The 25,156-nt window shown below is 42.5% G+C and overlaps 1 long non-coding RNA gene across 2 annotated transcripts; it reads left to right on the top strand.

The window, feature by feature from the left end:
- Positions 1–410: 410 nt before the first annotated feature.
- LOC122233113 lies at positions 411–24,432 on the top strand. 2 transcript variants are annotated; one of them, XR_006210574.1, is made up of 3 exons: positions 411–497; positions 5,967–6,104; positions 24,073–24,432. It is a non-coding gene; the product is annotated as an uncharacterized LOC122233113 (long non-coding RNA). The 2 variants fall into 2 exon arrangements; XR_006210573.1 differs by lacking the exon at positions 24,073–24,432 and adding an exon at positions 11,001–11,202.
- Positions 24,433–25,156: the final 724 nt, after the last annotated feature.

The raw sequence follows: 25,156 nt of genomic DNA, 5'->3' as shown, positions 1-25,156 counted from the left end.
AGACATTCTATGGTATTAACATTTTCTACATAGTCTAATGTACATAAGATCTAACTGGTAAGACACAGCTGCTGAATCTGAACATTACTATCATTTATTAGTAACCATCATAATAACAGGGAAGAAAAGCAATTCAAGCAACTGGAGTTAATCTTCCCTATCTTTCACCCCACAGATGAACCCAGGTCACTTAATTCTCCCCAGCTGAGTATGCAGCTGACATTTAGTGAAAGAAGCATAAAAATGATTTCTGGCTATGTAGGTGTGTTTCATGAAAACACTCTTCTTCAGCAGCTCCTGACTTCAAATGAGAACTCCAAGCATTCGCAGGCACGTTTAGTGCTTAATACATTTAAGAAAACAGAATAGAAGTTATATGGTTTCCCTGGAAACCTTTTTCTAAAGAACCTTGCACATGCACCTTCTCAAGAAGCAGGTGCTGCTGCCTGGGGATTCTTTCCTGCCGGCTGCCCCCTGCTATTCATTAAAAGGTCAAGGTGAGGGCTCTTCAGCTCTATGAGCAATGGTTGGGCTTATTTTGCTTACAGTTATTTAGTATCAAGTCTCTCTTTACTACCTGGTTCTATTAGAAAAATATGCCCAGGTGGCTTTTGGCATATTTTAAAAGCATTTGCAAGCATTAGCTTATCAAAGGGAAATGGAGAAAGTCCCATAGTGTGTATCAGAATGGGTGATGTATCAGTTCCAGGGCCTTTATCAATAGCTGTGACCTTTTAGAGTTTTGGGGTAAGGTTACCAAAAAAAGAACAATCAGGCTTGAAGAATTTTAGGAAATTACAATACCTCGATTCCCAAAGAGCCATGGGAGCTAGGTTGAGCATGATTCCTGCCTAGCTTAAAGGGATATATTATAAGCCACCAGCTTATATAAGTAACCCTTTCTTCCACTGCAACATTTCACCATCCTCCTGTTTCCTCCCCCTCCCATCTCCATAACAACCAGGGCTGTTATCAGAAAGAAATCAGCCTGCCTCTTTGACTTTTGTCTCTAATTTAGGGATGCTTATCTTGGGAGGTCTACTTTATTTCTTCCTTGGGAACTCTTAACATTTTAAGGCATCAGTTCAATATCTGGGTTTCAACATCCTCCCCCATGTCCAACATCAATAGAGCAGATGAAAATCAAACAAATCACACCAGGAAAGGGATATCATTCTAAGATATGGAAGAGACTGCATGATTCTATTTAATAGATCAGGACAGGCAGTGCAATTATAACATTGACCAGTCTTGTATAGGCAAGAGGAAAAAATATTAGCTAGAACAGCACCTACTCTGGACTCCCTGGCAAGGCCTCCAAAACAGCGCCCCCATTTCCACTTGAAGTCATCCTCAGCACTTAAGATGCCGTGAGGTCACGGCCAGAAGTACCCAATCTACTTTCAAGATAATGTACTTTCTCTTTCAATATGACTATCATTTATGTGCCAGACACCTTGTGAAATCTTTGGAATTCAGAATTAATAACACACTATTCCTTCAGAGAAAGGGTAATTAAGTCTCCCACCTGTATTTTCTTCTGGCTCACATTTAGGGCAATATCATGTTCCCTAATTAATCTGAATAAAATATTAGATGTGAGAAACTTTCTTGAATCGCCTGGCCTTCTAAATGTTTTATACCACAAGAGCTCAAGTTCTTCAAATGTTGATCACTGATGAATGATTCTTATCCTTCCTGGCCTTTGCTCTTCTTAGAAGGAAAAAGGAGCTAGAAATCCAAACTGACATGGGCTTTGTGTGAACAAGAACTACCATCAGCTCACCTGCAAAACTCAATAAAGGCTTATCATTTTGTTAGTGGGCCTGCCATTTAAATTCAACCCTCTATTTCTGCAAATAACAAGTGAAATACACTGTTGATTGGTAACTAACACAGCATTTCCTTTTCCTCAAGTTTCCTGGAACTCTCTAAAAATGTTATATTTATCTTATATTTATCAAATATGTAGGGCATATTCTGAATGCTTATAATACTTTGTCTTCACCAAGTACATCAATTGACTTGAGAATATTTTGAAGTTACGCAAATCTGGATATAGAAACTGCAGAATAGAATTAAAGATTTCAGGATGCCTAACTAATTGGACTAAATAATCACATGAATTATATTGGGACAACTAGAATTACTAGAATCTAAATGTACTCAGGTTAAAAGAAAATCCTCCCACGAACTTTCCTGAGACAGCCATAAAATATGCCATGGACACTTGCAGATCTAACATCCAAGAGCCCAACTATTGAAGGGCAACTCTGAAGGTCCATGGTAGGTACTAACTGATCATTTTTTGTAGAAAGGCCAACTTTGAACCCAGCTTTGAGGCTCATGTGAGGACTTGAGGCACTTAGCTAATGAGTCTTCTGACCCATCTTATTCAAATCTCTACAGTTCTTCTGGGTGTACATCAAAAGCATACACAAGTGCAATGTCAGTGCCACTTGTTTATTGCTTTGCATGTTTAGTGGTTATCTGTGCTATGCTTTTGTAGTTAGAAATATGTTTATTCCCATGTGCACCAAAAATTAGTGTGTGTTAGTCATTAGAAATTCTTTAGTGATGGGGCACCTGGGTGGCTCAGTTGATTAAGGGTCCGACTTCAGCTCAGGTCATGATCTCACGGTTCATGGGTTTGAGCCCTGCATCAGGCTCTGTGCTGGCAGCTCAGAGCCTGGAGCCTGCTTCAGATTCTGGGTCTCCCTCTCTCTCTGCCCCTCCCTTGCTCTCTCTCTCTCTCTTTCTCCCTCCCTCTCTCTCTCTAAAATAAATAATTAAAAAAATTCTTTCATGAGGAAATACAGGGAAAATCCCTTTTCTCATGGACTTACACTGCATAGTGAGGGCAGACAATAAACAAATGAGATAATTACAGACTGTAATAAGTGTAATTAAGAAAATAAACTAGGTGATGTGTTAACAGTATTTGCAGGAGGACAACCACACATAGATGGGTCAGGAAAGACCTCCTAAGAAACTGACATCTGAGTCAAAACTAGAAGGAAGAGAATTAGGGTGCTGGTACTTAGTTAATTATTAGCTGTTGCCAGAGAAAATTAAGTACATATAGAAATAGACAATGCTATTGGTATAGACAATACCTGTTCCGGGAGGTATACTTAAGCACCAAAAGCCATCTATGGGATAGATAGGATATGCTTAAATGCCTTTGCATTATGCAACTGCTTTTTTTTTTTAATTTTTTTTTAACGTTTATTTATTTTTGAGACAGAGACAGAGCATGAACGGGGGAGGGGCAGAGAGAGAGGGAGACACAGAACCCAAAGCAGGCTCCAGGCTCTGAGCCGTCAGCCCAGAGCCCGACGCGGGGCTCGAACTCGCGGACCGCGAGATCGTGACCTGAGCTGAAGTCGGACGCTTAACCGACTGAGCCACCCAGGCACCCCAATGCAACTGCTTTTTGATGAGATATTTCAGTCCTCAGGATGAAACAGAGACACTTCTTGGGCTATAATGTGTTATTTCATTAGGACAATCTATTTAGAACAAACAGTATTTTTTATAGCTGTTTTCTGTTGCCAGTATAAGTGTTACTTTAGATCAAAAGTGAATCAGGGGCGCCTGGGTGGCTCAGGCGGTTGGGCGGCCGACTTTGGCTCAGGTCACGATCTCGCGGTCCGTGAGTTGGAGCCCCGCGTCGGGGTCTGTGCTGACAGCTCAGAGCCTGGAGCCTGTTTCAGATTCTGTGTCTCCCTCTCTCTGACCCTCTCCCATTCATGCTTTGTCTCTCTCTGTCTCAAAAATAAATAAACGTTAAAAAAAAAAAATTAAAAAAAAAAGTGAATCAAATGTACAAAATCCAGTTGTATTTCTATACACTTGCAAGGAACAGTCTGAAAATGAAATAAAGAAAAAATTCCATTTACAATAACACACAAAAGAATAAAATACTTAGGAATAAATTTAACTAAGAAGGACAAACTTATACTCTGAAAACTACAAAACATTGTTGAAAGAAATTAAAGGAGATCTAGATAAACATAGACGCATCCATATACATGGATCAGAAGACAGTATTGTTAAGATGGTGATACTCCCCAAACTGATCACAGAATCAACACAATCTTCATCAAAATCCCAGCTGGCTTTGTTGTAGAAATTGACAGGCTGATCCTAATATGGACATGCAAAGGACCCAGAATAACTGAAACAATTTCAAAAAGGAAGAACATGGTTGGAGGATTTCCTGATTTCTAAACTTACCACAAATGTACAGTTAATGAAGACCATGTGTTACTGGCCTAAGGACAGACATATAGATCAACGGACTAGCATTGAGAATCCAGTCTGTGAATGGACAAAGGATCTGAATAGACATTTCTCCAGGGAAAATTTTAAACAGTCAATAAGCACACAAAAAGATGCTTAATAACATTAGCCATCAGGAAATGTAAATCAAACCCACAATGAAAGACCACTTCCCACCCAGTAGGATGGCAATAATCAAAAAGAGAATAATGAGGCTGGTGAGGATGTGGAGAAATTGTAACCCTCATACACTGCTGGTGGGAATGGAAAATGGCTCAGCTGCTTTGGAAAAGTCTGGCGGTTCCTCCAAAGACTGAACATCAAGTTACCATTTGACCCAGCAATTCCACTCAGGTATATACCAAGAGAAATGAAAACCTATATCCATATAAAAACTAATGCCAAATGTTCATAGTAGCATTATTCATAATAAGCAAAAATTAGCAACAACCCACGACTCACCAATTGATGAATGAATGAATTAAAATGTACAATGGAATATTATTCAGCAACAAAAAACAACGAAGTACTGATATATGCTACAACATGGATGAACATTGAAAACACTATGCTAAGTTTATGTCAAAGAAGCCAGTTACAAAAGACCATTTATATTAAATATCCAGATTTGGTAAATCTAAAGAGACAGAAAGAAGATTAATGGTTAGAAACCCTGGGGGTTGGGCTGGAGGCTAGTAGTGGGGGGGGGGGGGCAGGGGGGAGGGAACTAGGGGGGAGGTTAACTGTTAATGGTCATGGGGTTTCTTTCTGAGGTGATGAAAATGTCCTAAGATTGCTTGTGATAATGGTTACACAACTCTGTGAATATACTAAATTGTACACTTTAATGGGTGAATTGTATGGTATGTGAATTATATCTCAATAAAATGTTTATATTAAAAAAAAGTCAGAAAAAAAAAAGAAAAGTAAACCAGAGACAATACCAGGAAACCTTGGTCCTCCTATCAGAAGATCAGAAGAGTCAACAAGAATTTATTAAGGCAACTTACCTACCTTGCTTTTAGGTACAACCTCTGTGTAATAACACTTGATGAAAATCTGTTGTTTTTAAGCCCTCACGTAAAGGAGCATCCATCAGGCACTTCAATAAACCTTTCCAGTTGCAACATCAACTCTAGGAATCAACAGTCTTTTCTAAGACCAACCCCATGTTAGATTGTAGGCCAAGATTAATATCCCTTGAGGAAAAAAGGTTAATATAATAATTACTGTGTTTCCTATTTTTCTGGGTGTTTCTTTCTATTCTAGAACCAAAACCCTGGTGCTAATATACTATGCCTCTGCTTTACTGGTCCCATATCAGGCTTGGTTCCTTACTGCAAAGGCTGAATGGAAGTCTCACATCTTAGTTTAGGACAAGAGTGGTGCTGTATAAATGAGTTACTTTCTCTCTGCTTTCATTTCTCCCTGTTGTTATTTCTAAAATGAGATAATCTGATCCTATCAATTTCATAGGATAGTGTGTGATAAATGAGCTTAAATATAAAAGGAAAAGTATAACCCAATAACAATAGCATCATTTAAAAAACAGTGGTAAGATATTGATTACTCTTTTACAGTTTTGCCAAACCAAATGTCCTTTTGTTTTTTCCGAGGGTGCTTTTAAACACCTTGATTTAAAGTTCTTAAATACTCTTTGCCTGATGCCTTATGTACTTCAGTAGCAGCAGATTTTTAAACACACCACAACCTTATGAAAATCTGAAACACAGCGGCTGAAGACTGTGAGAAAAAGAGCTACAAAGACAATTACAAAGAGCTCTCCAAGAAGGCGGAAAGGAGGAAGCAAAGTGGGACAGGTAAGAAGTAATGAGGCTTTTAATTTGGAGCTCTGCCAGTTTTTCTCTCTTCTACCCAACATATTTAGACCAGGCTGGGACAAAGGTGGGGGTTGTGCCTCGGTGGCACAGTCGGTTGATCATCCAACTCTTGATTTCAGCTCAGGTCATAATCTCATGGTCGTGAGATCGAGTCTAGTGTCAGGTTCTGTGTTGAGCGTGGAGTCTGCTTAGAATTCTCTCTCTCCCTCTGCCCTGCTCATGTGCTCATGCTCTTCCTCTCAAAACAACACCACCACCACCACCAACAACAACAACAAAACCCCAACATATTACTATTAGATTGTCTTCAAAGCTGCCCTAGAGAGTTCTGGCTGGGCTATCTTTCATCTTGAAAGTTCAATAATGAGGGGTGCCTGGGTGGCTCAGTTGGTTGAGCATCCGACTTCAGCTCAGGTCATGACCTCACAGTTTGCGAGTTCCAGTTCCATGTAGGGCTCTGTGCTGACAGCTGGGACCCTGGAGCCTGCTTCAGATTCTGTATCTCCCTCTCTCTCTCTGCCCCTCCCCTGCTTGTGCTCTTTCTCTGTCTTTCAAAAATAAATAAATGTTAAAAAAAATTTTTTTAAAGAAAGTTCAATAATGAAATAATTATGTATTACTTTAATATATATTATTTTAATGCAACAAGAGATTGTCACACTAAGATAGCCTTTTTCCCAGATTATGTTGTGCTTACTATGTGCTTATTTCAGAGTTTTTTGTTGATAAGATCCTAATTTTTCCAAGATAGGGAAATTTTTATCTATTGAAAATTTTGTCAAATGAAAGTTTGTTTTGGCACAATGATTATTAAATACTATATGAAGCACCATGGGGGTTAAGAATATAACTTAGACACAACTCTCAAGGACCTTAGAGTCTAATGAGGTGAAAAAGGGCACAAATAACTTTGACACAAGACAGAGCAGGACAAGTGTCATCCATCTGCATTGGTATTTAGCTGGTGATTTCCAAAGCTTTCCTTCTGTCTTTAATTCTCAAGGACTCCTAAGAATATGAATAAAATGCAAATAATAAACAATCATCTAAATATGAGGTCTTCTAGGGGCACCTGGCTGACTCAGTTGGTGAAGCGTGGACTCTTGATCTCAGGGTCATGAGTTCCAGCCCCATCATGTAGAGATGACTTAAAAATAAAATCTTTATAAAAATAAATAAATACATCAATACATAAACAAACAAATATGAGGTCTTCTGCTCACAGTTCTATATCATTTCATCCAGTGTGATTTCCTGTTAAAAACAACACTCAAGTCTTCTAATGCTCTAGCATTTAGATCTCTTTTCAGTGGGAGATTTACATCCTATAACAGAAAGAACAATGATAAGCTGGAAAAGCAAAGGAAGCTTTCAAAAGTAAGCCAGAGAACCTGATGGAAAACTATTTAATTCTTTATGATTTTAAAAGACCCAGGTGTTTCTAGATTCCCCCAACAGTTGAATTTCCCTGCAGACAGCTTTCATAAAAATACAAGTAACACTAACACCTTAAAATTCACTGACGTTATGCATAAATATTTGAGACATTCAGAGACAAATGCAAAACTCCAACTCCCTTTCTACACCACAGAATTAATGGAGTGTTCTCTTAAAACAAACAATGAGAGTTACAGAAAAACATTTCCTTTTAGGAGATGGTTAAGTGGGGGAGGGGAGAAAAGATCATTTTAAGAACTCAGTCCTCTGGGTGTGAATGCCATCTATTTTCAGCATATGTCATATCCATTATATTTTTCTCTTCTTCCTCTAATGCTTCAACTACTTAACCCTAGTATCATACCCACTATTAAACCGGAAAGTTTAGTCTTTGATTAGGCCAACCAGATAAGCTTGCTGGTGAGCCAAGCAAATCTAGTGAACCTCTTAAATATTTTTTAGGTGCCCTGGTATGGCAAAAATCGCTGATCCCATATGAATCCATGTGTCTTTTACGGCGGGTTGATTCTGCCCCCGAGAAGTTTTGTTTAAGTTCATTTGCTCATATTCAGAATACCAAAGAAGACATGGGTTTATGGTCCAGGATCAAACATCAAAGGAAACAGAGAAAGCACTGTACACATGATATCATTTGGAGGATGTACCAAACCTAGCAGCCATGGTGCCTGCCTCACCACAGTCCAACCTAGGGAGCTCTGCTTTGTTCTAAGAGACTGTGACCTCACCGGACTATAGCTGAATATGAGCCAGTCCATAGCTTGGCTGGTGACCCTTGACGGAGCCTGGTATGGAAAGTTGATGAGTCCTTCTCTTGAAAATGTAAACTAAGAAATGTTGAGAACATAAGAGAATAAGCACCTTACTTTCTCAGTTTCTCATATCCATAATGGGAATGGTAATAAAAGCATTTATAATATAGCAGAAATTAATCAGTAATAAAGCATTTAGGATAAGATCCAGCACTTAATAAGCATGCCATAAACACATCATCATCATCATCATCATCATCATCATCAACAGTTGTCTTCTACTCAAAAACCTTCCATGAGAATGTGTGCAATAATATATGTGTAATAAGCTGAAAAATAAAAGTAATGAGGGATGACTAGCATTACCAGATATGAAAATTAAAAATAAAGCCACTTTAAGGGCACCTGCATGGCCCAGTCAGTTAAGTGTCCGACTTCAGCTCAGGTCATGATCATGCGGATCATGGGTTCCAGCCCCCCATCAGGCTCTCTCACAGAGCCCACTTCGGAGCCTCTGTTCCTCTCCCTCTCTGCCCCTCCCCTGCTGATGCACTCTCTCTCAAAAATAAACATTAAAAAAATATATTTAAAAAATAAAGCCACAATAATAAGGGATTCATGCAGAAAGAGGCAGATATAAATTGTTCCTGAAACTGACCCAAATACATATGGGGATTTAGTGTATGATAAATGTGGCATTTCAAGTTAGCAAAGAAAATATATATTACTCAATTATTAATAAGTGTTTTTGGCACAAGAAGGCAGTTATTTGGAAAAATAAAATAAAATCTCTAACTCACATCTTATATCAAAATAAATTCAAGGTAGGTCAAAGATTTAAATCTAAAAATTGAAAGTAACAGTAGAAAAAATATGGGTATTTTTATAACATTAAGGGATGTCTTTCTAGGATAAAAAAAAAGATTCTGCAGGATTGCTAACTGTAATTAAAAGCAAACGTTTAGGGGGGAAGTTGAAAGCAAATGTTTAGGGCAAAAATATTATGAGGGTCAAAAGCCAAATAGCAAATAGAAATATCTACAACACAAATGAAAGTGTAAGGACTAATTTCCAGAAAATACAAAGAGTTCTTCAAAATCAGTAAGAAAAGAGCTACACTTCCAACAGAAAACTAGACAAAGAATCTACAAATGGTTAATAAATATAGGGAAATATTCAATTTATTTATAATTAAATAAATGTACATTTCAAACAATTAAATATCAATTTACAACTATCAGATTAGCTACTTCACTTATAAAAATCAGTGCTGTTGAGGATATGGGAAAAACAATTTAATTTACTGCTAGTTGGAGCGTAGATTGTGCAGTGGTTTTAAAGGCAATTTGATTATATATTTTCAATTAGAAATGTACATTCCTTTTTACTCAGAAATTCTATTTCTAGATACTTGGACAAAAATCCAAGAGTATGTATAAATATGTTATTGCAGTAATGTTCATAAGAACAAAATACTGGAAAAATCTAAACAGCTATTAATAAGGTACTGGTTAAATAAATCCTGTACACTAGAATACTATACAGCCATTAATAAAACCACGGGTAGATGTGTATATTACATGTACTATCATGAAAAATGTCCAAGATGTATTTTTAGTGGTAAAAAAAAATGACAGAAAAGACTGTTTAATATGAATCCATTTATGTGTTTTAATATCAATATAAATATACATCATATGCCCCATTTATGTGTTCACATGTACATAATATACATACATATTAAAATACATAATGGGGCATACTGTACACATATAAATAATAAATTAGTTATATTATGCATATATCTATAAGTAGTAGTGTGTGTGTAAAAGTGGTGGTGGTGGTGATGTTTGTATACTCTTGAAGAGTGTGTGCCATACCCCAAACTGGTAATGTCTGGAGTATGGAATGGGAAGGGAGGCAATCAGGAAGGAATAGAGACTCTTTTCTCTTTTCTAATGTTTATTTATTTATTTTGAGAAAGTGAGAGAGAGTGGGGGGGTGGGCAGAGAGAGGGAGAGAGAATCCCAAGCAGGCTCCATGCTTTCAGCACAGAGCTGGACTTGGGCTTGATCCCATCAACTGTGATGTCATGACCTGAGCCAAAATCAAGCCAACAGAACCACCCAGCTCTGTTGCCCAGCCAACAGAGCCACCCAGATGCCCCAGGAAAGAAATAGAGAATCTTTTCTTTTTATTCCTATATTACATGTTTCTGTGCTGTTAAAGTATTTTTATAATGTGTGCATTACTTTTATAATTTTTAAAACTCATAGAAATTAACTTCTTTTTTAAAAAGCCATGCTATGGCTCTCTGTAGCCAAAAACAAAGCACAAGTCCTTAGCACACCAAAGGCTGCCATGGTTTATTTCTAACATACCTTTCTTTTCAGCCTCATCTCCTATAATCAGAATTGCCTTGCTTCCCTCTTTTGCCCTCCCCCCCCACGCCCCCTTTGTTGGTAATTTGTCTGTCTGCTCTTAGATCCACTCTCTGCCCTTCTCCCTTCCCTCTACATCACAAGAAACTACATTTCCCAAGCAACTTGAGTGGAGTTGATCAGAGGGAGCCCTGGCAGGATGTGGAAGGCAGGAGTTGGGAAGAAGTCAGAGTATTTCTCCTTTCTCTGCTTCAGATCACCATATCTAACACTGACTGTGTCCCCAGGTGCCATGGGACATATTCTTCTTTCATGGACATATTGTGATTCCAGTTCCCACAAGATGGTCCCAGGTCCCAGGCTCTGGTAACAGCACTCTTTGTCCCACCAGCCCTAGGAGAGGGAGCAGTTCCTGCTGGTGCTAAACTCTGAGCTGCCTCATCACCTCTGCTAGAACGTCCTAACTCTACTATCATCTATGAAACCAGTTCTCTGCATTAAATTTCCTTTCGAAATACCTAAAGGGCTTTGCGTTTTTCTGGATATACAGAGAATGGTGCCCTATGCCCTCTTCCCACAGTAATAAAAAACCACACCATCTGCCCTACCTTTCTTGCACTAAACATACTAAGTACTGCTATGCCTCTGGGCTTTCATTCACATAGCTCCCTCAGTCTGGAATGTCATCCTTTCCCCTTTCAGCCAGACCTCGCTCATCCCCTAAGGCTCAGCCCAAAGTCTGTCTTCTCCAGGAGCTTTCCTCTAATTCTCACACATATTCACCCCCAGTCTGTATTCCAATCTCATCTAGACAGCAAATGGGTAGCTCAATGCCCTTTGTGTCAAGTATTGAATAAAACACCCTAGGGAAACGCTCATCTTAAGTCCATCAACCAACACCTTATTGGTCATTGGGTTATCTTTGTTTCCTACTTTGAAAGGCTGAGAGGTAGTCACGTAATCATAGAGCCTTTTCTGACCACCCTGTATCAATACTTTCCCTTCTTTTCCCAATTCCCATCCTACCTCTACCTCTTTCCAACCACTTAGTGAACTTTCACTTTACATTCTTACTAGAATGTAAAAGTCATGTGAGTAGGAATTTTGTCTGTTTTGTTACCTGCCACATTCTGATCACCTGGAATAGTAACTATATATTGAATGAACAAATAGATGAATGACCATGACCTTTGCTTTGGGTGATGGAAGGCAGGGGAAGGGATGAAAATCATTGGGAGGAAGACACCAATTTTGTCTCTAGACTCATATGACTTTTTCTCTCTAGCTTAGAAAGCTCTGGCCTCACTGGCATTTCTCAGATTCTTGGACCCACTACAATTCACTAAACTGAAGCTCCTTTTCATCTTTAGATGTTAGTTTGAATGTTTCCCATTTTCTCTCCCCCTTGTATGTTTCCTTCCTAATGTTTGATTCTTGATTTCAGCTCAGGTCATGATCTCATGGTCATGGGATCTAGCCCTGCATTGGGCTCTGCTCTAGGTGTGGAGCCTGCTTAAGATTCTTTCTCCCTTCTTTTCTCCCTCTGCTCTCCCTGGCTCACACATGCACATGCACACACTCTCTCTCAAAAAAGATTTTTTTTTGTCATATATTGATTCTCTCTTTAGACTATTAGATCCATTTGGGTTAGGGCCATGTATCCCTAAAATCTATGCCTGGCACATAATAGGTACTCAGTGGAAAAAAATGCAAAGAATGTTGTTGAGTGCACCAGGAACAAACCTTGCTTCAGTTTTAATCAAGGTCTACTAAGTTGAGCACCATTTAATTACTGGGGCCAAACCACAAAATAGAAAATTCCCTAGCAGTCATACTAGGAGGTTTCTACTTACCCCAGTTGTATTCACACTAGAAAGCCCCACCCCCACCCCCACTATTCTATTTGCACAAGTGAGACCCTATTCATCAAATGCCCCTATTTAGGAAGAGTTGTATACTACAGCTGGGATCGTTCTGTCAACCATTGGCTGAATATACACAAATAATGGGGAAAGTACTCTGAAGATACTTAGAAGATGCCCTTGGGCATCTCCCATGTGATCTGCATTTGCATTGATTGCCAAAGACAATTTCAAGCTAATTTTATTAATTTCAAATAAAGACTTGTAATTTTATGTGGGGGACATGGCATTAGCAGGAATTCAACTCCCATTCTTTCATGAAGCCAAAGATTTAGCTTCTATCACTTCTTGGCTTTTTGGCTAAGATTGAGTGTAAAGATGTAGCTTCTGAGACCATATGTATATTCCATTATCAGGTTTTAAGAGAAATGAGAAACACACTGAATTTTTTGCAGCTTAGCCCCATATTCTGAATCTGTTTTTCATTCCCACTTAGCTTGCCTTGTTAAAAAAAAATTATAAGTTAAGATTTCTATGTTTACTAATTTCATCTATTACCGGTACAATCTCCAGAGCTAATAGTGCTGTTCTTCTTCCCCATATTACATGAGCTCAGTAACAATTTATTTGAATATACATGGCAGACATTCAATGCTTAATAAATCTTTAACAAAGTACTGTTATTTGCCAGTCATTTTGTTTTTATGAAGAAAATTGACAATGACATTTTCATGATTTTGTAAATAATGCATTCTTTGCTGGGTAATCAGAATGCCAATAAATTCCCTTTGGATTTTTTAAACTTTTTAATGAGTTCACTTTTGCATTCAGGTGCCTTTTAATACCTCCTTTCTCTTCAGTTTGGTAACAAATGGCTGCACATTCTTGCTCCAGTTCAGCAACCATTCTTTTTAAAGGCAGGGCAAGTCAAAGTAGAGTCCTGTGTGTCCTGCCCCAGCGTGCAGGTGCATTTGCAGAAACCAACCCCCAGGGGTCAGAATTCACAAACTAGAAGTGGCCTCAGGCTTCATTATTAGCTCAAGAACCCTCAGCGCTTTTAATCTGGAGAGTAACCTCTTCTCTGTTGTGAGAGAATTGGGATTTTCCCCAAAGGATCTTTGGCTTCTCTTCACCTCCTGATAGAGGAGTCGGTCCAGATGACAAAGACAGAAGACATGTCAAAATCATCACAAGTAGGCTAATGAACCTTTTGTATATCGCACAAAAATGCTCCTGACTTGACAATTTTGGTAGCTACTTTAAGTCTTTCCTAATCCTTTAACAAGGAAGAACATTCTTTGCTGATGTACCAACTTGGAGCAAATAGACCCTATGTTCACACTGACAGAATTCTTCCTCCTTGTTATGAGACTACTGTATGTATCTTCTTAGAAAAAAACATGTTTTTAATATATTTTTTAAAATTATAATTGATAAACACTTCAGAAAACCATCACAGGAGTACTCACAGGAGTACATTTGTATGTGACATCAGTTACAGAGCGCAGCAAAGGCAAACAGTTGAGAAGGGCTTAATGCTTTAAATGTTCATGGTATCAAAATTTCTCATTATCACTTACTACCTCTTGGTGGGTATTCCTGTTAGAAGGTGAGTTTCTTCTTTATTTAATTTTATTTACTTATTTTGAGAGAGAGAGAGAGAACATGCCAGCAAGCAGGGGAGGGGAAGAGAGAGAGGGAGAAAGAGAATCCCAAGCAGGTTCTGCGCTGTCAGACGCAGGGCTGGATCCCACAAACCATGAGACCATGACCCGAGGGGAAATCAAGAGTTGGACGCTCAACCAACTGAGCCACCCAAGGACCCTGAGAGTTGCTTCTTTAGACTGGAGTAGGAAACCACTCCTTTGGGAGGAAACACAAGTCCCAGAGTGTCCCACATCCCAGGTGACTTCACTTTTGTTCATGGAAGGACAAAAAGTAGGCTGCCATGGGTGGATAACCATCGGGCCAAGGCACCAATGTGAACCCAGGTTTCCTTCCACTACCCTCTCTGGACATTACCAACACTGCAGACCCCTCTGATTGTCTATCCCCTTCCCCATTCTGCTCCTCAAGTCCTATTTCCCACCATTCTCCTTCTTACAGTTACCTATCATGCCTCAGTTGATGGTAAAACAAAACAAAAACAAAACAAAACAAAAACCACCTTTATTATTCTCAATCTAATCAAAGAGGTTCCCTGTCTTCTGTATCCTCTACCTTCCTTGCATGAAGGGAAACTCTGCTCTCCCAGAGACTACTACTTGTCTGCAGTCATCTGGAACAGAGGCTGCTGTGTATTTTCAAGCTCTGCGTATGTGCAGAATTCTCCCGTTTGCACTTCCGGGTCATGAATACTTCCCTCAGTCCCTCACTGTCATTCTCACCTCTGACCTCACTACACATTCGCCTCAAACTCAGGCATGTGTGGCATCACTTTCTTCCAGAGGACTTTCATCTCTGTGCAAAAGACCACCCATAAACCACCTTAGTTTCATAGTACCTTTACCTCTCAAGACATCGCCTTAAGTTTAATTGCTCCCTAGAATTGCTCCACCTCTGAAATCTTAGACTCAAATACCCACCCCCTGACCTCATCCTGTTCTTCCAGAGCATCACAATACTGCCACACCATTCAAGCAAACTGGCACCTCTAGTCCTGAATCTCACCCACTCTCTCTATCCTGTCAAAACCCTCTTTTCTCTACCCCAGACCCCATGCTCAATCTCTTCACTCTTTTACCCCTTGACCTTCTACTACTATTTCTAATGCCTCACCGGTGTGGGCTGCTTACCTTCCCCCAGCTCTTCCTTCTTCTATTTTCAGGTTACCTACTCTTTTAACTGCTACTGATAAGCTGATGCTTCCCAAATATCTATCTCCAGCTGGATATTTTTCCTAAATTCAGGAGGAGGCACATAGCTGCCTGTCTCTCGGATGTTTCCATAAATACTTGCAAACTCAGTTTGTCAAAACTGAGCTAACCATCCCTCCCCAATGGTTAGGATGGAAAAAGTGATCCTCCTCTTATATCCCCATCTTCATGAATGATGCATCATGTACCTGGTCTCTCAAATCTAAAGTTTTCTTTTTTTTTTAAATTTTTTTAATGTTTATTTTTGAAAGAGAGAGAGAGCAGGGAAGGGGCAGAGAGAGAGAGGGAGACACAGAATCCAAAACAGGCTCCAGGCTCTGAGCTGTCAGCACAGAGCCCGATGCAGGGCTCGAACTCATGAACTGTGAGATCATGACCTGAGCTGAAGTTGGATGCTTAACCAACTGAAATACGCAGGTGCCCTCCTAGTCTCTCAAATCTAAAAACCAAGTCACTCTAGACTTCTCTCTCTTCCTTAGCCACATGCATCCTTTTAATCACAACATTCAATCAGTTGTACTTATTCCCGAGTGTCTGTGGAATCCTTCTATCCCAGATCATATGAACCCTATTCATTTCCTACTGGAGTCTGGCATCAGGATTCTTTACCACCTAAGGTGTACCATTAGCTGATGCAGCTCTATTCATCTTGTGTCTCCATGAACTTCTCACTAACCTCCTTGCCTTAACCCCTCCCATACTACCTTGACAATCCAGGTTACACACTGCAGTCAGTAAACTTTCTTTATAAAACAGAAATCTAATCAAGTCTCTCATTCTTAAAATCTTTCATTGGCTAATCCGAGCTTTCAGAATAAAATCCCTATATCCTAAGCATTCATGAATTGGATTCTCTTGGCCCCATCCCTACCATTCCTCTCCCTTCTTTCTACCTCACACCCTATTCTTAGGTCCTCCTGGGCTACATTCAGTTCCCTGCATGTGCCAAACACTCTCATGTTCTGGTGCCTGTATCAGTAATGATGATGCTGGCAGAAATAGAACTCACCTGGGATGGTTCAAATGAAGGCTCCTGAATGAAAGAACCAACTTCAAAGGTATGGGAAGGGTTAAGTGAATCAAGAAAGGAAATTGGATTGCCCATAGACTAGCAATGGTGGGAAGCCATTACCACCCTGGGGCTGAAAAGACAAAGGGAAGAAACAGAGACATCAGAGCTCAGGGAGAGCTGAAGCCAGTGGGGAGAGGATTATCCCTCTGGAAGTATAGTTGTTGGGAGATGCAGTGATCCTCTGGTACGACGTATAACACTTAGCACAGTACTGTTCACACACCATTGTGGCAGCTCTTTCCCCTGTCTGGCTTCTACATTTTCAGAGGACATAGACTTTCCTTGCCTCAGCATGTCCCAAACATACAGAGCACAGTATCTGGCATATACAGAGGGTTCAACAAATGTTTGCTGAATTAATGAGCAAATAAACTGATCCAACTAGTTTCACATTTTTCAAAGTGGAATCTGAAATCAGTGGGTTTACAGGCAATAGTAGAATGGAAGGAAAGTGAGAATTCAAGGCAGAGTCTGGGGAATATGTTTCTTAAGATAAGAAAAGCACCACTGTGTTAGGCTCCTTCTGTCTCCAGGATTAGGTTACCCTGGGGTGCACTTTTCTCTTAGTTCCCCAAAAAAGTGATACTAAATTAAAATGAAAATAACAATTTGCTGAGCCAGCTATTTAATGGCAATAATGAGCAAGAACCCTCTGGGGTGCCTGGCTGGCTCAGTCAATGGAGATTTTTACTCTTGATCTCGGGGTTGTTAGTTGAAGCCTCACATAGGGTGTAGAGATTATATAAAAATAAAATATTTTTTAAAACCTATAATGCAGAAAGTGAGATATGGCATTTTTCTTCTCTGATGCAAGAAATGAAGCATCCATGGGTATCAATGAGATTCTCAAATACAGTAAGACAACTGGAGCCAAGAGAGGGGAAATCAAGTTTAACAAAGAGTGAACAAACCTGTCTTTTCCATACAGGTGATGCATGGAAATGACAGTGGGTTGTCCCATAAGAAACAGAAATAAGTTGGCTCTCTGAGAGTAAATATAAACTAACACTCAATGGAAGAGACTGGAGATAAAGCTGCTACCTCTTAGGACTACAATATTTGACTGTAATGCAATTAGTTTATCTTAATAAATGTGTGACTTTGAAGCTTGGGAAAGGTGTGCCAGCAAGCAATGTCTAGAGCACAGACAAGCAGGGCTGAGCTTGGGAACCTTGAGAAACTCCCAGTTCTGAGAACCTGAGGACCCAAGGACTTTGGACCAAAGTGAATTCGCTAAGATGTGACGGCTATTAGAAGTCAGGCTGATCTCTTCTAGACACATCTGCTATGGGCTGAATCGTGTGCTCCCCAAATTCATATGTTGAAGCTCTAAACCACGTGTGTATCTGAAAATGGAATCTTTAGGGGGTAATTAAGGTTAAATGAGGTCATGGCAGGCCCTAATTCCAATAGAACTGTGGCCTTAAAAGAGGAAAAGAGAGAGAGAGAGAAAGAGTGCGATCTCATGTGAGACACCAGGACAGGACACAGAGAGAAGGCAGCTGTCTGCAAGACAGGAAGACAGCTTTGCCAGGAACCAAATCAGCTGGCAAATCTTGATCTTGGACTTCCCAGTCTCTAGAACCATGAGAAATAGATTTCTCTTACTTAAACCACCCAAGCTGTGATATTTTGTTGTGGAAGCCAGAACAAAAAGAGACAGCACCTGGTATCAACTTGAGCTCTATATATTGAGGTTTTTTTACTCTCAAACAAAGGGCTTTCTCATGCAAAATTCGGAGTTTAAGGCCAAAACTTAAAGTCAGGGGACCCTTGATGGACCACCCTCTGTGATCCTCTATTTTGTCCTCTGTAAAATGGGATTGACAATCCCTGCTCTGCCAGCCTCACATCACTACTGTGATAATCAGGGACATCAGAGCACTCTGCAAACCCAGACGTGCCTCGGGACACTCCAGGATCCCACGATCGACCCTGCCCACCTCCCTGCCCAGAAGGGAGCCACACATTATGAGTATTCGCTCCTGGTTTTCTTGTTTAACCAGAACAAAAGGTTGTTATAATTCCTGCTTGGAATAATTAAATGGGGAAGCATTGAGAAGCAGCAGGAAAATTTCAGGCAACTTATGCAGGGAAAGTCTCAGGTCAACCCAGGAGGGAACCTTGGAAAAACTGAGACAGGGAAAGGAAGAGTAAAACAAATGTGCAGCTTAAAGAAGAAAAAGAGCCAAAAAGCTAAGAGAACTCTGGCTTCTTATCCCAAGGCAACCGTCTGTCCCATGAGCAAATGTCTGTTCCAAGGGGAAGAGGGAGACTTTTTCAGAGGATGGCATCTTCTCTGACTGGGGGAGCGGGGGGAGGGGAGGGAACCTGCATTTTGAGGTGTAAGTAGGACAAATCACTTGTACTGAGTGTGAGTAAAAGCGAAAGCAACCATGAGAGGAGGAAGGCTCACAGCCTGAATTTGAGCTAAAGTAAATTCTGTCAAACATGATTAAATGCACATAACACTCAGAGCAAAAGCAGAGGTTCCCACGTGGGCCAAAACTCCAGTCTCTCACCAGAGGAGCCAAGACACAAGAGTGCTCCCATCACGCACCTGCCCAGGGGCCCTGGATGAAGCAAAGCCGGATGGAGGGTCTGGTGACACGGCAGACTGGGTAACGCCAGAGAAGGTGAAACCAGTGGGGGCATAGGTCAGGGCATTGGAGGCCCATGGGAGGCCAGGGACTGGGGAGGAACATGAGCAAACAGGAAAGTAAAAGTCATCACACATGTGTTCCACACCCCCCACCAGTTCCACTGCTTACAAGTCAGGCTCTCCAATAATGCACTTCACCTTTGGGGACCCCAGTTTGCTCCTCTATAAGATGGGGTCGATACAGCTGGCCCAGCTTGCCTTCCAGGGTTGTTGGAAGAATCAAAAGAGTTGTAAGAGAAAATATTTCATAAACAGAAGCAAAGCATCCACCTAAGCAGGGTTCAGTACAGGTACATCCCCAGAGCCCCTGTCCCCTCCAACAGAAGCATGCTTCCACATTAGGTCAGAGCCCCCCCTGGGACCTCAGCACTGTGCTTGATGGAGCACATGGCTTTCTTCCCGGCGAGCTTGAGCTGAGGCACAGCGTGGCACGTGGCAGCCTGTGGTGCACTTTTCTCTCCATCTTCTCTTTTCTCGGAGCCTTGCCCAGCAAGAGCAAAATATAAAACCTCTAGAGTCCTGCTCTCCCCACCCACTTCCTCCTGCTCAACTCTCTCATCTTCCTGCCTCCCCATCAACGGCGGCTCTCATGGAAAGTGGGCCTGCCAGAGGGTGTGCCGCACACCCCGCTGCCTCTACCTTTGAGTGCAACAATACATTGCTTCTGTCTCCTGCCAGTGTGGGGAATGTGCCTGCCTCAGCCAGGATGGGGCAGGGAGAGCACTGGGGATCGTCCTGTCATAGTCCAGTGAGGCACCCCAGACCCACAGGGAACTTTCAGGGGCCCTCTCTGAGCTCCCTTAGGGGCACATAGGCAGCTGGGTTGTTACACAGGGTTGCAGAGGAGGCTGTAGTGCTGCCTGGCATCTCCTCTGCACCCACCTACATTGTGGCCCCTTGGCACCCCACCCTGGGAAGGCTCTCCCCAGTCCCTGATCCCTATGGGTCCCAATGCCCTGACCTGTGCCTCTCTCAGCCTCACCTTCTCGTGGCCTCTTGCTCTCCCACCTTGAAAACCCAAATATGGGATGCCTGGGTGGTTCAGTTGGTTAAGTATCCGACTTTGGCTCAGGTCATGATCTCACAGTTTGTGAGTTCAAGCCCCATGTGGGGCTCTGTGCTAACAGCTCAGAGCCTGGAGCCTGCTTTGGATTCTCTGTCTCCCTCCCTCTGTCTCTGCTCTTCCCCTGCTCATGCTCTCTCTCTCTGTCTGTCTCAAAATAAACATTAAAAAAAAAACTAAAGAAAATAAAGGAAACCCAAATAGGAGCCCAGGCCTTAGATGAATTCAGTCACATAGGGCTCACTTGGTTTTCTTTCTTCCCCCCCCCCCCCACCCCCTTTCTTGGGAATAAAAACTTCCCTCTGTGTTCACCATCCAGTTTGGCAGCACTGTGTTCATAAGAGTTGACTCACCAACAAGTTTGCTCCTGATGTCCTGGTCTTAAGCCCCATCCCCAGGGCAGGAGATGAGTTCCCATCTACTGGTGAGACGGTTGTGTGCTGGAGAGGAAAAGGGGGCCTGAAGGCCACTCCACAGTAATAGAATGAATGTCCTATTTGAGCTTCACAATCAACAATGCCCTTTCATGCCTACATTATTTTATTGGAACCTGACAACAACCGTATTAGGGGGGTTGTTCAGACTGGAATTATGGAACTCACAAAGGTCAGATAACTTGCCCATCAAACATCCAAGCTGGTTAGAGATGGTCCTGGAGCCTAAGCCCACTTCCTCTAACTACGCCGCTCAGCAGAGTGCCTCTCTGTGGTGTCTGCTGCCTTCCGACCTCCCTCCTACACAAGTACTAGAACACAGGTTACTGCGGGGGTGCAGGCCCTGCTTGCTCCAGGAGTGGCTGCCTGCCCGCAGCCACAAAGCCAAGTGGGCAGGAGGAAAGACAAGAGAGCAAGAATGAAGCCTCAGGATGAATGCCCGTGGGGGCAGAGATCTCTCTACTTTAAGAGTTGGCTGTCCCCCAAATGCACCACAGACTGCATCTTGCTGGCTGTCACAGAGCAGCCTACAGGAAATTTCCTCCCAGGTGAGTGAGAGGAGACTCCAGCTAAGCGCTCGACTTTGTGCATATTGGCACCACCTGGAGAGCTTATTAGGAATACTGATTGCCTGGATGCCCCTAGAGCAATTGAATCAGATATGGCTGAGACAGGGGCCTCGGGATCCGTGTACTTTTACATGTCCCCGCGTGGTTCTGCTGCTCAGGATGATTTAGAACTGTTGGTGTAAGTTCTCAAATGAGCGAGACACAGACCTGGGATGATAAGAAAGGTGCATCACGGAATGGGGGTACACCAAAATTGAACCAGTATCCTGTCACCACTCTTCCTTTCTCTCCTCAAAACATTTATCCCCTTTTTAAAAAAATGTCTGGATCCTGCTTGGGTGTCTCTAAACGTCATGAGAGAGTGCTGGTCTGTTCAAGGCTCTAACTTTCGGCAAACCCACTGCCCTGCCTGGAGTCCCAGTGCCCAAGAAGCACAACACCCGTCACTGTAGAGCCTACAGGTTGCCCAAAGCTACTTGCAACGCATTCCTCCTATTCCAAAGGGCCCCTCGGTGATGGAGAGGAGTGGCAAGAAGCGGTGGCTGGCCAGGCCAGAGAACCATGGCGACATGAGGCACTGTCTGTACTGAGGCTCCAGCTATAGCTCAGCACTTGGCTCAGCTCTGAGCCAAGCTTCTCTCAGACCCATACTGCTTACTGTCTCCCTGAGGCTAAAGCAAGTAGCCCCTGTATCCAATGCTATAGTCGGAAACACCCCCAGAACCTGGGATCCAGCTTAATCATGACTCTTACCACCCCAGGGAGCCCCATGCCCAGACCATATCCAGGAGCCAGGACTAGTAATGGTCTTCCTGCGTGGATGGGGAGTAAGGTATTTAATGCAGGAATATGCACAATTTTCTCATAGCATATATGATACAAAGGGAGAGGATAAATGCTCTTATACCTGTTTCAATAGTCTTCACAACATCCTGTGAGATAATAATTATTATCTGTTTTACAGCTCAGGTAGCCCAAGAAGGACACATACCCAGGACCTAGGAGGCAATAAATGCAAAAGCAATTTTTAAAGTTTATTTATTTATTTTGAGAGAGAGAGAGAGAAACTGGGAGAGGGAGGGAGAGAGAGAATCCCACACAGGCTCCATGCTATCCGTGCAGAGCCCGATGTGGGGCTCGATCTCACAAACCATGAGATCATGACCTGGGCTAAAATCAAGAGCTGGGTGATTAGCCAACTGAGTCAGTCAGGAGCCCCTAAATGCAAAAGCATCTGTATCATGGCCTCAAGCTTGGGGGATGAGGTTGTTGACTGCTCATCAATGGCAAATCCTTACAGAGAAGTAGGTGCTACAGAAATTCCCTGAGGCCTGGTGCTAATTAAGTCCAAGGGGGACCACTATTCAGCTGTAAAAAGAATAAAGTACTGATCAGTGCTAGAACACGGATGACCTTTGAGAACATTATGTTAAGTGAAGAAAGCCAGTCACGAAAGGTCACATATTGTATGATTCCATTTATACAAGATGTCTGGGATAGGCAAATCCATAGAGACAGAATGTATGCTTCTGGTTGCTGGGGCTGAGGCCAGGGGTGAATGCTGAGTAAGTGTGAATGGGTATGGGTCTCTTTCTGGGTGAGAAAAACGTTCTGGAATTAGATAGTGGTGATGATTGAACAGCTTTGGGAATATACGAAAAGCCACTGAATTGTACACTTTTTACAGTATGTGAATTGTATCTCAAAAAAAAAAAAAAATCCAAGGGTGAAGATCTTCAAAATCTGGAAGCTTCCCAGGATTCTCTGAAGCTCCTAGAATAAGTTTCACAAGGTGCCTTAACTAGTAAGGGGCGAAGCCAAATGTACATTTGACAAAATGTAAGCCAAAACCTGTCTGGTTCTGCATAGCCTGGTTCTCATCAGTCCAAGGTCAGGTTCAGTCAGCCCCTTAACTCATCAGCATTGTTTGTTAGTGCAGGCCACCAGCTACTTCCCTCCTGACATCTCCCTCAGGTCCCCTGCCCTGAGGAATCGGGGCTGGGGTCTGCACAAGATGGGACCAGAAGTGCGTACAGGCAACGTGGACCCACAAAGCCTTGTGGGTAGCTGTGAGCTGGGCCGGTGCCACCCTGGAGGGCTTAGGGAAACCTAGAGGCCCAGGGAGAGAGGCAGACAAGGCTTCTGCATGACCCCAGTACCCCGCACAGTGTCCCACCCACACTTCCTGAGCTTCAGCTCATAAACGCTATGAGACACCAGGTCTGGCGTCTGCAGTGGCACCTGCAGCTGAACACCAGAACAATCTGCCTTAGGAACGGCAGCTCCACTCTCCCCTCAGAAACCATCCAGCCTCACCTCCCTGCTTAGCTCAGTCACCTCCAGAGACCCCGGTGCCCAGACACCCATCATTACCCAGAGGCTCATGTTCCTACATTTGGGCCTTCATACTGCCTGTTCAGTCTGTGTGGGCCCCTCTTCCCCAATCATCCTTGAATCTGACCTCTGAATGAAGCCTATGGTGATCACTCTATTTTAAATCACACACACACACACACACACACACACACACACACACACACACACACAGAGGCATGTGCTCCTCGACCTCCATACTTCTCACTCCCAGCTCATCCTTCTCTACCTACCTTGGACATCATTTACTTGGGTATGACTTTTGTCAATTATTTTCCATTTCTCCCAGCTAGAACATAAGCTCCACCAAGTGGAAATCTTTGTTTCATGGGCTGATGTAGCCCAACTGCCCAGAACAGTGCCTGACATGTTGTAATGCTCCATAGCACATGCGGAGTGACAGAATTAGTAAATCTGCATTTTGTTCTGTATGTCCCTGATCTATCAGGCACCCAGCGAACCACCACATGCACCTAATTCCCTGAGCACCCTGGGACGCCAGCTCTGAGCTCAGCACCGGTGCCATAATGTCAGACTTTTCCAAAGTCTCTTTTACCTCTTCCTCTCAACCCAAGCCTGCTCTCTACAGAGAACATCAGCATCACCTAAGAACATCGCCTCCCCTGCTGTCCTCTTACAAAGACGTGATTTTTTTCTCAGCTTAAATGCACCACCCCAGCGTCTCCTTCCCTTTCTAAAGGAGCACGCTGACTCTGTTCCACTGTTTTCCTGCAGCTCCTTCTTTCTTTTCTTTGAAGTGCTTGTTATAAAACAATGAAATTATTGTTTTGTCCTTTGCCTGTTTGTGGACTTTCTCCCTCTCAAATATGAGCTCCACCAGGACTGGAGCACGTGTGTCTTCTTCACTGCCTTGTCACTAGCACTTAGCACACACGATAGCAAAGTAGTGAACATCTGAGGAAGGGAGAGAGAGATGAAGAAGTAAGGGGACGGCGGACATCAATATTTCTCGATATTCAAAGGGCAAGGTACAAGATCTGCTAAAGAGGCTCTGATAATGGAACCTTGGTGTGGAGAAAAGGGGGGTCCTGGTCAGCAGGAAACAGGAATGGCTAGAGCCAAATCCAAGCCTGTAGGCATGCTCTCTCTCACTTGCTTGATTAAGGGAGTCACAGTGGCTAACCCCAGGATCCACCCTGTGAACACAAGGTGGCAGCCAGAGAGCCAACTCTTCCAATCCAAACGGTGATCACGTGGTTTCCCTGATCTTCCAAATAAACCCAAGCAAGTCCATGGAGTGATTTTAGATGCAGCAGCCTTTTCTCCACGTTTAGAATCGCGAATTTGTACTGGGCCCTTGCTAAGCACCAGCCCTCCACTAAAGGCTTAACATGCGTTCCTAGTCTCAGGCTCACCATAACACTGTGAGGTAGCTCTCAGTGGTTCCATTTTACAGACAGGGAGCCTGGCGCGTATGTAGGAAGTGTGCCTTAGTGCCCAGGCAGCCTGGTTCCGAAGCTTCCAGGCTTAACCACTACTTTTTACGGATTCCCTCCACTGCCACTTTCTTA

Source organism: Panthera tigris, chromosome A2, assembly GCF_018350195.1.
Source record: "Panthera tigris isolate Pti1 chromosome A2, P.tigris_Pti1_mat1.1, whole genome shotgun sequence".
Classification (NCBI taxonomy): Eukaryota; Metazoa; Chordata; class Mammalia; order Carnivora; family Felidae; genus Panthera; species Panthera tigris.
The sequence above is the reverse complement of the archived record's forward strand: the minus strand, read 5'-3'. Positions and strand labels throughout refer to the sequence as shown.